General features: G+C 38.4%; 1 protein-coding gene across 7 annotated transcripts in view; it reads left to right on the top strand.

Annotated features, from left to right (window-relative positions):
• The window catches only part of LOC109630130 (leucine-rich repeat and fibronectin type III domain-containing protein 1-like protein), a 144,991-nt gene that overhangs the window by 111,758 nt on the left and 19,549 nt on the right, over nucleotides 1–13,684 (top strand). The gene's annotated exons all lie outside the window — the stretch shown is intronic.

The following is a 13,684-nucleotide window of genomic DNA, read 5'->3' as shown; positions in this document are numbered from 1 at the left end:
TGGCATGACATGGATATAAAACATATATATGTAGGTTTGTAAAGAAGTATCATTGTATAAATAATAAAGACATGAATGACAGAAGTGAAAGACAGAGACACCACAGATATGTGAAGCTGCAGCTTCTATAAAGTAGATATGATCATATGACACATTCTGATTACAGAACAGACAGATGTAGTCTTATAAATGCAGTTATCTTAAAACTTGGGGTTCTGTCTGGATACTGCATCATTTCCAAACACTGTAATAATGTGTGTGTATTAAAGCTAAACATAATTTTTATGATACTTTGCCAAAGTCAACACTACAGTAATTTATCTAAAAACGAAATGCCTCTTGTCAGGATCATTGTCCATTTAGATCTAATTGTTTGCCTGCTTAACATTATGTTTTATGAACTCAGTCGTAATTCTCTCTCTCTGTTTGTCTGGCGTACGAGATGAACTGAATAACACATGAGAAGAGAGTGGAGGTTCTGTTTATAATTCAGTTCAGACAGAACGAAAGAGACCGGACCAGAGTGCACAATATAATTCAGCACAGATCTACTCAGACGGCTTGTTGACTTAAGTGACTTTTCAGATATGTAGTATGTGCTGATGGGGAATTTCCATACACACACACACACACAAAGCAATCAAGACATAATTAACTTTAAAGATAAATGATGGTAAATAGCTAAAAACACTAAGAGGCTCCAAATTACAGACAGCTCAAAGCTCAGTGTACAATAATAATTACACCAACAATCAAGGGCAACCTCCACACACCCACCCCACTCAGCTACTGTGAAGTTTCATTTATATGTTGTTTCCCCTATCATTACAACACTTGTACCATTATAAGATGAGAGGTTTTGAGAAATAGGGGTTGTCTTATATTTCAGCACAAAAAGAATGTGTGAATGCATTACAATAGATATCCTTTGAAAGGAGAAAATACCAGTATAACTATTGTCCTTTCTAGTGTTGTATGATGGGATATTTGCCGTCTTGTTATGTTGCTAGGGTCGGAAGTGTTTGAGCATGGATATAAAATTATTCTTTCAGAGGTAGGCAGCCTGTGTTCGACGAGTGAAAACCTGTGTTCTCAGCATCTCCCGACGTCTTTACTGCAGAAATTAACCAGAGAGAAAATCCATCAAACAGCCAAGAATGACGTCTGTCACAGATAATGAGCTCAGAAAAGACTGAAGAGTAAAAAATGTTAGCTGTCGTTCAAATTGATAATGCCAGAGGAATGACAGCGACGGAGGAATGGACTCTCTACAGGATGCAGCTGACTGAGTAACACTGGGACAGTGAGCAGAAAGTCCACGATAAACATAAAAATGTGGGTTTCATATTTGTAACAACAATGCCTCCTCACCCAACCCCCAGAAACCCTGGGAACACTCTCTTCATACACTGCTCATACATTAATCTTATTGATTTTCAAATAGTACATTTTTCTTCAATCTATAAAGTCAGTGTCAGAAAGACAACAAATGCTAATGTTGCCATTAAATCAAGTGCATTGATACCAAATCTGCTCTTTGAACTTTGGCCTAAGTATGTGTGTTTGTACTTGTTCAGATGTCTTTGTGAGGACCAGTTTGAGTCTACGGCCTACGTAGTGAGGACATTTTAGGAAAATGGGCATTTCGGCTGGTCCTCACTTTCTGGCCTTCTTTTCATGGGCTGTTTCAGGGTTAAGACTTGGTTAGGTTAAGGGGCTAGGGAATGCATTATGCCAATGAATGTCCTCATAAAGATAGATTTACAAATGTGTGAGTGTGTGTGTATGTTTGTGTGTGTGTGTGTGTGTGTGTGTGTGTGTGTGTGTGTGTGTGTGTGTGTGTGGCTATGTGGTGACGGCTGAAGGACGGATTAGGTTTTGACTTTGTGTGTTTGTGTGGGTCCAAATCCCTAACAGAGCTAGCTGACCTCTGGGCGGATAGAGAAAAATGAGTTCATCCTCAAGATAAATACACAAAGACACTCTGTGTAACATGCACAGATAGAAGTACACACATACACACAGAGAGGTTTGGTTGAATAATGGCCCAGTGAGTGGTGTGCCTATGGGGAAAGCTGTCAGTTTAATTGAATCCAGTATTCTCTATTCTCCCTGCCTGCTAATTGATTCTGTCAGGCTCTTCTGCTTGACAAAGAGACTGACATTTCCCCCTGCATGGTTATGACTGTCACAGTGTGAGTGACTGTGTGTGTGTGTGTGTGTGTGTGTGTGTGTGTGTTTGCCCTTGCACATTATTTACTTAGAGCTACAGGAGTCTATGTGTGTCGACTGGTGTATTAAGCACATTATCAATAGGAGTACAGGGCAGTCCTGTTGGCTGAATGTGTGTGTGTGTGTTTGTGTGTGTGTGTGTGTGTGTGTGTGTACCCATAGGTATTCATGCTTAAATTAGTTACATCAATATACAGTGTAGTAACAATGACCACTCGTGGTACCAGACTGACTACATTTTCAGCAGGCTACATGTTTTTTTTGTCAACTGTATGCTTGTATGTTAATAAATAATATCGTTGGACAACTTTCAGTCAACAGCACAGCGCTATATGAGTTAGCAGCCTAAAAACACACACACAACGACCAGCTATGATTAATGCATTCAGGTAAAGGGTTAGCAGTTACGTAGCATCCAAGAACTTCTCACTCACTTTTCACTCACAGATATGAGAATGTATTCATCCAGTTTTGCATCTGTCGCATGTTAGAAACATCATTAACATGCTAACTCACTCTGTTTGAATTTTCAAGACAATTTCCTACTGCAATCTCACATGGACTCACATTTTACGGATTATTTTAAACTTTGACATTTGTGTTCTCACATTCAGCCCCTCCTGAAAACTTCAGGGAAATGTCCAGACATCAGTGCATGTCTGAAAACAGCTTATGTCATAAAAAACATTTCATGTCTAATAGCTTGGAAATGGTCAAAGCTACTTTTCTGACAGTCACTTCAGATTCTTCACTTGTTCTAAAAAAATATGACTTTTATTCTGCGTGTCTAACTTTGTCTGGTTGTCGATCATTATTGCGAGGGGGAACATTGTGCTGAAGTGTCAGCTCCCACATCATTTTTATTTCATTACATGTCAACTGTTGATGTATTGTATTCACCTCAGTCAGGACACTCCAGGCCCTCTGCTGTCCATTTCAAATGGTATGAGATTGTCAGTGGATAAAACACACACACATGCCTCTGCCCGTAAACAGTAAACACAAGGTTTTGACCAACATGCAACCTAAAAATGTCAGTTTGACAGTTAGGGAGTTTAAGAATTGCTGAAAGTGTGATCGAAAAACAAAAGTGTTTCTTGTTCACACAGGAACAAAAAATATGGGTTTCATCTGTACAGACGTGTTCTCAACAAGAAGTCAGGCATTATGTTTAAAACAAACAAGTTCTCTTCAGCCAAAGAGCAGAATTATTTCTCACTGGGTCAAGCCAATCTGCCCCGAGGTATCAAAGGTGCAATGAAGTCAGAAGGAACAACACTTGAATAAAAAGCTGAGGGTTGCCATAGTAGTCTGTGTTACAGGTGTTCAGACACATTCCGATTACTTAAATTGCCCACCAGCCACACTTTCTAGCTTTATTTTATTTTTTTTAGGTATTTTGGTTCATTTGCAGTAGTAGTACCCATATTCATTGCATAAAAAACTTGTAAAATACTAGTGTTTGTGATGTGTCCATGCAGCAGGTCACATCTACATAGTAACAGAGTCTTAACAGCAGATGAGAGGAGCGTTGACCGTGTGTTGTCAAAAGACGGTAAACTATTTATGGACGTTTTGAGGGTCCACTGGATCACTGACAGATGGCTCAACCATGCTAGAGAGAAAGAGAGACAGCAAGTGAGTGAGCGTGAGACTGCATTGCAAAGTGCTGTACATTCTACAATGAAGCAAATACGTAAAACTTCTCAATGGTCTTTTATGTTACAATGAGATGTGGACTCTCACAGTTATCTTAAGCAATGGGAAAATGCTGCACACAAAAAGCAAGTGCAGCTGAAAACTGAAGCTGCCGGCAGTAAAATATATCACACTCTTTTCTTTTAAAATGTCCGGTGTAATCGATTACACATTTATCTGTGATGTCATGAGTTTATAGCCAAGTGGGAAAATTACAACACTGTGGCATCTATTGCAAACTTCATGTTGTGGAACTCAGTGCTATGGCTGCAAGTCTGCACGAACCTAACTGATAACAGAACCAGTGAAGTTTTATATCAACAATAAGAAACAAACATTGTTTAATGTGGATCATCCTATCATGGCCAACACCCATTTAACTTAATAAGGTCAACACTGGCATTGATAGAATTGTGCAGCACATCTCCTTCTGTATCTGTTTGACCTTTACTGTACTTTCTACAGGCTTCATTGTGCAGCCCATGCTATTTCAGGACACTAGCGTAACGCTGTTCACTGATGTATGCAATAGCAAAACATAAGCTTTATGAATTATGCAACATACTGTATTTACTGTATGGTTTGTACTTTCTGTAAAGATAAATATACAGGAAATAGTAAGTAGAAAGGTCAGAGCACTTCATGCATCACTGCTTGAAGGTTGGTGACGGACTTTTAAAGCATGACAAGGTAACTGCATAGGTCATAGCGCACATTAAAAATAACCAGCTATGGTGCTGCAGCCAACTTGACAACCTCCTCAGCTCACCCAAGCAGCGCCACATGTCAATGTCTGTCTTGTGCTTTCACTGTTCAGTTTTCTCTCTCTCTCTTTCTGACAGGCTATCTATCTTTCTATGTTTGACTGAAAATCTATTCACCTGTCTCTTTATCTCCCTTCAGCCTGTCCCTCTACCACTCCATTCATCATCTGACTATGTGTCGACTGTGAGTCTGGCTCTTCCACCAGAATGCATACACACAACATGGAGTAGACACAACTAATCTCAGAATAATCTCTGCCCAGATTATCTCTTTCTGTTTGCCAGGGCGATGGGATGGGAGGAAATACAGAAGAGGAGAGAGAGATTAGAGTTACGGGGTCAGCAACTTCCCCAGTTTGTTCAGACGCATCTCATCAAAAACAACAGCAGCAGCTTTAAGAGATTTACAGGTTAAATATCTGTGAGGAAGACGTCCTCAGAATGTGTTATTGTGCTGCGACAGACTGACATTTTTATAAAGAGCTCTTATCGGAGGAAGTGTTATCGCTTCTATGCCGTATTTACTGAGTCATTATATATATATAGCAGTGTGACCCCACTGATGAGTGTGGAGCTGTTGCTTCTACAAGTATTATAATAAACACGATTAAAATTTAGTGTTATAAATATTACATCAGCCAGTTGCTTAGAGAAAATTTAAGCGCAGACACAGAGGTAGTTTGTGTTGTTGAACTTGTACCTCAGTGTTCACTAAGCACATGGACGTTAAATCTTTGAATAAACATGAAAAACACTTGGTGATCTAAACGCAGATGTTACATTTTATTATTATTATTTTATCACCGTACACACCGGATAGTAACAGGGCATAATCAAAGTATAAATAAGTCAAATGTGCACATAAACGTAAGTGAGTAAGGTCATTACATATATGTACTTTCCCTGTGATGGCCTCATTTATTTTGCACTTAATATGCAAAACATGGGATTGCAATTAAAACACCTATGGTTCTTTTAAGATTTGTGATCAGTGATATAATTCTCCATCCAATGTCCAATTAATCTCAATTTGCATATTAATTTCGGTCTCACCTGATGAAAGTGCTGCTTTAGTCTTCATGTATAAGTCCTCTTGGAGCGAAAAATAAATCCTCTAGAAATCAATTTCCGTTGATTAATATATAAATTATGATCAAGCATGTTATTTTGATGTATAAATGAATTTGTCAAACATCCTAATGTTTTGCTTTCACAGAGGACACATGTTGCATTTGTGTTAGGTCATTACTAAAAGTCCACAACTGTTTTAAACACGTACTACCACTGTAGTTTTACTACATCATTCTCAGGGATCAGGATTAAAACAGGCTTAGGGTCTTATGTTTTTTTAAGTGGTATTTTAATTTATATATTCAACCTTTATTTAACCAGGAAGTCACTTGTGATTAAATTCTAGTTTTCAAGGGAGACCTGACCAAAATAGCACATCATTTCAAAGTTATAGTGTGATGTTACAACACAGGCCATTACTGAAGTACAATATTAATATAAAAGATGACATGATGTCCTGTATTTATCCGATAAAGGTCAGCTACTGTACTCAGATTTGGGGATAAGGTCCTAGTATTAACTCAAAGATCATTACTGCAGAGCAGCCGCAGCACCAGAAGGGATTACTCTAGTGGGACGTCATCTTATTATTCAAACAAAAGGGATGGGTAATGTTCCAGTCTTTTCACAGTGCATAACAGCCCTTAAACAAATACTGCCCCAACATAAATTGCCCTTTTTACTTGAGAGCAGCAGCATGGATAAAGAGACCCCAGCATGAGCGCGGTATTTACAATCATCCCTGCTGAGGTTTCCTTTAGAATAATCCAACCAGGAGCTGTAGCTGACCATGAACTCTGATCTCTGATTGGCGAGAAGCTATGTGGAGAGATCAATACAATAACTGTTGTGAAAAATTGCATAGGCAGAATTTATATGTGAAACACTTCTATAAAAAGTGTAAGGATGTGTAATTATAGAATCCTTATAGTGAAAAATCTGAACAAACTGAAAGCACAAGTAAAAAAAAAAAAAAGAAATCTCGTAAACATGAGTCTGTATAGAAATTGAATCAATCCAAAGGTCATTCCTAAGTATTTACTCAGATATTCAAGTCTGTATTTTCACATAAAGGACATTGTCTCTCCTCTCTAAGCTTTAAGCTATAGTAAATCCTATGTATCCGCATTATTACATCAGACTGCCTCTATATTTATCTTGTATAGTTTGTCTGCTATAGCAAATGGTCACAGTTAGATGACTACAATTTATAAAGTATTTAAGCTGAATGTTAAGTCTCGGGCTGTTGTTATTTAGACAATAGCAACTCCAGGGATTAGCGCTGTCGTTCTCATATTGGTTATCCTGCGCCCTCTGACTCAATGAGAATGGAGGTCATGCATCTCTTAACACTGAATCATACGTCTGCCGGAGAGTAATATTGATTTATTTTATCTTTGAGGGTGCAGAGGTAATAGTGAAGATCAGCTTCATTCAGGCAGAAAACGCAGTGACGGGGACACAGTGGCGGTCGTATATTAGAGCACATCACGGGCAGCTTTTGGAGATTTAATGTACAATAACTTCAGGTGTATAGCGCCATTAAATCAACTGACCCACTTATAAAAGCTCTAGCGAGTGCAAGTGGCAGAGGCCGTCCCTGCGCCTGTGCTTCCACTGGGCATGTAAAATGTACATTAGCCACAAGAGAGACAGTTCCAGTTCACTCTTACGCAACCACTTATCTTCCATCCCTCATTCACTTTGAATCGTGCATCCCACTAAAAACCTGCCCCCCTAAGGTCTGTTCCATATTGAGCAGCAAGATGTCATGTTCAACTTCTGTCTAGCACTGAGCGATGTTGTTTCCTTGCAGCATTATTAGCATATTCCAGGAATACTGTAGCCTACCTGTAGTAATATCCACCCGGTGAGGAGGGAATTTCCAAGCCACACGTCTGCCATTAAAAGTTCAAGCTGATGAGGTTTACTGTCATTATCAAAACAGCACTAATATGCTTACTCCCCCCTCCCCAAGCAATCACTGTTTGTGGATCATTCTGGTCTGGTGGGGCTCAGTGCAATTCTTTGTGCAGTGTGCTCAGCGGTAAAATAAGTCCACTGTGATCTTTCAGGTGAAAGCTGTGCAGAGAAAAGGTATATTCACACGCACGACTTCAGTTTAAACAGTAGAATAATTATTACTTACCAAAGCGAATGCTTTTTAAAAATGCACATTTGAAATAATCCAGCACCTTCACTGCTCATGCTTAACAAACTGGTGCCTACTGCTGTGACAGTGTTCATGTTTTCTGCCAGTCATCTAGTTGTTGTGAGGGAGGAACAACCACAATCTAGTCATTATTCAACCATTGAACACAATGACAAAGAAAAGGAAAAGATCAGAATTCCTTGGCTCTGAAAACATCACCACTCATGTTGACTGTTGGTGTCATTACCACTAAGTATGTTTAAAACCTGACTTAGTGATAACAGACACTTCAGGGCTGGGGAGTAGTGTCTACGGCAGGGAAACTTAATATTAATACCTCAGCCTGTCAGCAGGATTACACAAAAACTACTGGATGGGCTACGAAGAAACTTGGAAGAAGAATGTGGTGGGTCAGGGAAGAACCCAATAAAAGTTTGTTGTGGATCCGGATCAGGGAGCCGATCCAGGAATCTTATTCTTTTGTTCTTCAATATTTTCATTGATATCTATTTATAAGTATGTTCAATTTGGTGCAGACCCAAATAAAAATCTGGATCTAGTAAATTTTAATGTGGTTTCATAAGGGGACTGTTGGGCCTTGACGGAGGTATGAGATCCATGAGTGCCAATCTAGTAAGATTAATGTTCGAATAATAATTAATTCCTCAGTGGTCAGTCTGTGTGTGGTTAAAAACACCATGGAAACTACGTGGTCACATTTTAATTGCAATAGGATTATTATATTTCTCTTCTGCCCTCGCTTCATGTTTGAGGTGACAACAGGACAAGCAGAGCAGTGTATAAATCGTTTTTCTGCAGCAGCGGCTCCTTTTGGGGGATCCTGAGTATCTGTCCTGCCAGCTGGAACCCCCTCCAGCATGCCTCTCCAGTGTCCTGGGCCCTACCCCAGGCTGTCCTCTCAGTCAGCCGTAACAGGTATACATTCAAAGCGATGCACATGAGGGGATGGCATCCCAACCAGGTGCCTGACAACCTCAGCTGGCTCCTCTGAATGCAGAGGAGTGGGAGCTTAGCTCTGAAGCCCTCTGGATTGCCTGGCTCGTCACTGTGTCACAGATATCGTGCTCGGCCAGCGTGAGAATGAAACTCATTTTGGCTGCTTGAATCCATAATCGTATTCCTCTGGTCACTAAAATGCTCTTGGCTGTAGGTAAAGGTAAAAAAATTCAATTAAAAAAAGGACAATTTTGGTTTTGCATCTAAGTGTTGTGATTAGACCCTGACTTTATGCAGCCACTTGAAATAACCAGCAGATAAATCTATGACCCTTTGGTAAAAGGGAACTGGAGCTCGATATCATCTAAAATTTGGCAGCACAACGCTCCACTGCACAAAGCAAATCTGTCAAGCAAAAGGACAACATCATCTGTGAATAGAAATGCCATCATAATGTCACAGATCTGGATACTCTCAGACTTCAGCTCAGCTTTGAGCATAAAGTGCATCCAGGGGAAGACCAAATGTCTGACCAAAAAAAAATGCACTTCCACATTCTCATATTAGATTACATATATAATCGCCTCAACTCTTTTGGCAGCCGGAATATAAAAATAGTTGATGTAAATTAGTATTGTTAAGTCACACACGAGAAGTGACCATACTGTCCTCATAAATCCCAGTTCTAATGGGTTTAAAGCACATTAAGATGAGTATCAGTGTGTATTTTGTAGCTCACTTATAAAAAAAATGAAATCAAGGATTTCATCTTTATTTTTTTGCTTTTTATGTGACTCCTTGTTACATTATGATAAATTGTCACTGTGGCGTGTGAGTACTGGAAAAAACATCTAAGACTCATTGAGAATCTGTGACATTTAAATCACAAGTAATAATGGGGGGGCTGTGGGGTGGTGCCTTAGTCGTCATAAAGATCACACTTAATGCCCTCATTCCAACATATTAGTTACCTGCAGTAACAGAATATAATGGTAAAAAGTTATGAATCTCTGATATTGAACATGATACAATGAGTTAGGACATTATTTGCTCCCCATGATTCATTAAACCAGTCCATCGAAGTGCAGCTTCCATAATGAAATCATATCATCTCTAGCACATTCCGTGATGTGAAATCCACAAAGTCATTTGTAAAAACATGACTTGTGTTTATAATTTTGCGTTACTTTCCATCAGCTGTGACTTAATCGATAATACTCCTCTTCTAAAAACATTAAGAAAATACTAAATTGATTTGAAAAGGGTATGCAGGGTGCAAAACAAATAGGCGAGCCGCTTCCGCAGTAAGGATCTATAACATTGATTTTTCTTTTCATCATTCTTTGCTCTTCATAATTGATCCAGCTCTTATTGCTGTATAGGGTCAGACCAGGGGACAGCTGGAGCTCACACTCATCGATGCAGCCTCTTCACTCATGGTTGCAATGTTCTCATGTGCTTCTTTTGTTTGGTCCTTTCCTCCCTTGGTGCTTTCCACCAAGCATCATGTGATCTCTGTTTCCTTCAATGTAAAATAGTTTATTTTCAAGCACAGCACAATACATGTTTTTCTTCAACATCATCCATCTGCACTATATGTCCCCCTTTACTTTACACTTATGTGGAGATGCATTGCCTCTATTCACTATATAAACATATTCTGTCCATGGTTCTGGATACATAGTGTGACTGGTTTTGTTTTCTTGCTGACATACATATTCAAAACAGTAAGGTGATGATGGTGGTTACATAAGATGGAAACTCGTAAAACTACTGGGATGCAAAATAACAGAATTTCTTTCGGTCAAATTTCAGATTTTGACTCTGGATATTCGAACTCTGTGAAAAAAAGAAAAGAAAGAAAAAGCGAAAAAAATAAACTTTCATCCTTGAGGCCAACTCACTCTCTGTTTGTATACGTCCTTGTGAAAGTTACGTTTCCTCAATAGAAATCCAGGAGGGAACATTCATATAATCCATTGACAGATAATCCAATGAAATCGTGCTGAAATATTAACTTGCTGTTTTGTCCGTGTAGGACCGTGGACAGAGGCGGAGTACAAGTAGTGGGCGGCAAAGAATGGTTAAAAAGATCTGAAGAGAATGAGGAAGGAAAGGGTTGTGTGAGTGTGGAGGTGGCAGGCGATAGATAAAGAGCTACAAAGCTGAAGAGCAAGAAAAATAATCCTGCTTCATGACACTATTACATTTTCACCCTCCATTAATCACTATTCAGAATAATGTATGAGTTACACACTCAAATGTCTAAGGACACTTCAGACGTATGTCAATGTCCCTCACTCATAATGATCTGGTCACATCTAGATAAATCTGCTTTAGGAGAAGTCACTGCTTCAAATATATAAGATTCATAAATGTTATAGCACCAATATTGCCAGCCAGTGGACTGAAAGCAAACCACTTGCATCTGCTTCTGTCGAGGACTGAAAATACTCAGGAATTGTCCATTAACTGAACGTAAAGACAGACATGTCAATCAATACGTTTCATCCTGTTTTTAAAACCAACTTACCGGAAAACACTTAAACACACCTGGATGTGATTAGAACGACCTTAAATGACAAAAATGGTAACACTTTACTTTAGGGAGCACAATGTTAGCCACTAATACATGAGTAATAAGTGTATGTGTTAATGATCAATAAGATCTGCATTAAGCATCACTACATATGTATTAGGTATTTATATAACAATTTCTTATTCTTACTGAATAGGTCATTTATTCTTGACAAACCCTTAATAAGCAGCTAGTTAGTCTTGAGGTTAAGTTGCTGATATATAGTATGGATCAAAGTAGACTCCTAATACATTATCACAATATGTTGCTACTCTTTCTCAATTGGTAGTATATTAAGACAGTGTATAAGGAGTCTATAGCCTATTTATTTTGACCCATACTAAATACTAATAACTTACGATCATGGCCAACTAGTGGCCTTCTAAGGATTTACCAAGAATAAACCAGTTGTTAAGCAAAAATAAGGATGTGTTCAATTAAGTCCTAATACACGTATGCAGATGCTTAATAAAAACCTTACTAAGCACTAATAGATATCCTTATTAGTTATGTATTAATGACTAATATTGTGTTCCCTAAACTGAAGTGTTACCACAAAAATGTATTTGACGTGCATCTTGACTTGCCTATTTACCATCCACAATAAGACTCTATGACAAAATATTAGAAATGCATTACATACTAATGTAAAAATACACAGCTCTTACACATCAAGTCTATGTGGCAGTTTTTGTGATTAACTATGTTTCCTTTTCTATAGAAATCTGGATATAATCATTAAGATTCATGTCTCTTTTTTTAAATCCTGCTACAAGATGGAAACCTCTGTCCCGCCCTCCAAAATAACCACCAGCTTAAAGGCAATTCAACAGGGTGTAGCCATGATCACAGTTGGCATGACAACAAACTTGATTACTATTTCTTTGCTGAATGAAGTGATAACTCTAAGTATCTCCACTTCGCAATTGCCAAGCACTAATTATTTCTATGAGGTCTGATGTTGGACTAAATAGACACAGTGACAGTTTCTGGCTAAATATAAATCAAGTAGAGTCACAAAGTATAAATTATATCCTGTATAGACAGAATTAAATCACTTCGCTGGAGCGGTCACACTGCCAACATGACAGGGTGCTTAATGACCCCGAGCTGCTCACCTACTTACAGGGCAATTTGGTGTGTTTAGTTGGCCAACTGTATGAAGAATGGTTGTGTAAGACGATTATAAAACACACCGCAGAAAGATCTCTATGATAAACATGAGACACAAAAGGAAAAAACATTTATTTTTCAGTTATTGTTTATAGTATATCTGGATAAAGATTAACAACCAATATACATGTATATATACTTTGTCTATTTATGTGTAGATTCATCCTTAGTTCACCAAAAGGTATCTTCCTAACACAACATGCAGCACAGAGATCGTTGTCTGCCCCATATAATCACAGGTGTGGTTGTAAAGCCTCCTCTCTCCTGCACAATGTGATCAGATCCAAACATGATCATTTTGTTAGTATCAGATGTTGTCTGTTCCTGGATTGAAAATATTTATGGAATTGTGCAAAACACGCCTTTAAAGATTGTTTTCTGAAAATGGAGTTGTTGTTTTTTTTCTCATAATCTGAGGCAACAGTCTTCAGTCCAGCAGCACAACAAACTTTTCCTCATTTCACTCACAGCCGGAGTTACCGATATGTTTCAATTTGTGGTGATAAAAGAGAAAGTGAAAAATAATATTCAGTGTTAACTTCCAGTGTTAATATGTATGTTCTGAATCATTTACACACCAGTGTGTTAAATTAGTAAATGCATAATTTTCATATTCAAACATAAAAAAAAGATAAATGTGTAACACAAACAGCAATGGTGTTAATGTAGTAGTAGAAGTAATCAGTGAAAGTAACAATGTGATCACTGTGTATATCAGATCCTCCTGTCACACATGTACAACACTGTGTACACAATATACTCCTCCTTGAATTCCAATCATCCCAAATCAAACATGGACATTATGCACTCATCAGAAATAATGATCGCAATGTTTAATTTTCTTGTGTAGACCCCCATTACACATAAATCACACCGCCATCTGCGCAAACAACGCATCCTCCCTTCTCGGCTGCCATTTACACAAATCTGAAAACATATTGTTGGTCTTTCTCTGCTGCTACGTAGCCAACAACCATTGACAGTTAAAATGTTTATCGTTTCTCAGTTTTTTGGAACATAATGCACCATCCAGGTACTTATGGTGCATTGCATGTTGCC

Source organism: Paralichthys olivaceus, chromosome 11, assembly GCF_024713975.1.
Source record: "Paralichthys olivaceus isolate ysfri-2021 chromosome 11, ASM2471397v2, whole genome shotgun sequence".
NCBI classification, from domain to species: Eukaryota; Metazoa; Chordata; class Actinopteri; order Pleuronectiformes; family Paralichthyidae; genus Paralichthys; species Paralichthys olivaceus.
The sequence above is the reverse complement of the archived record's forward strand: the minus strand, read 5'-3'. Positions and strand labels throughout refer to the sequence as shown.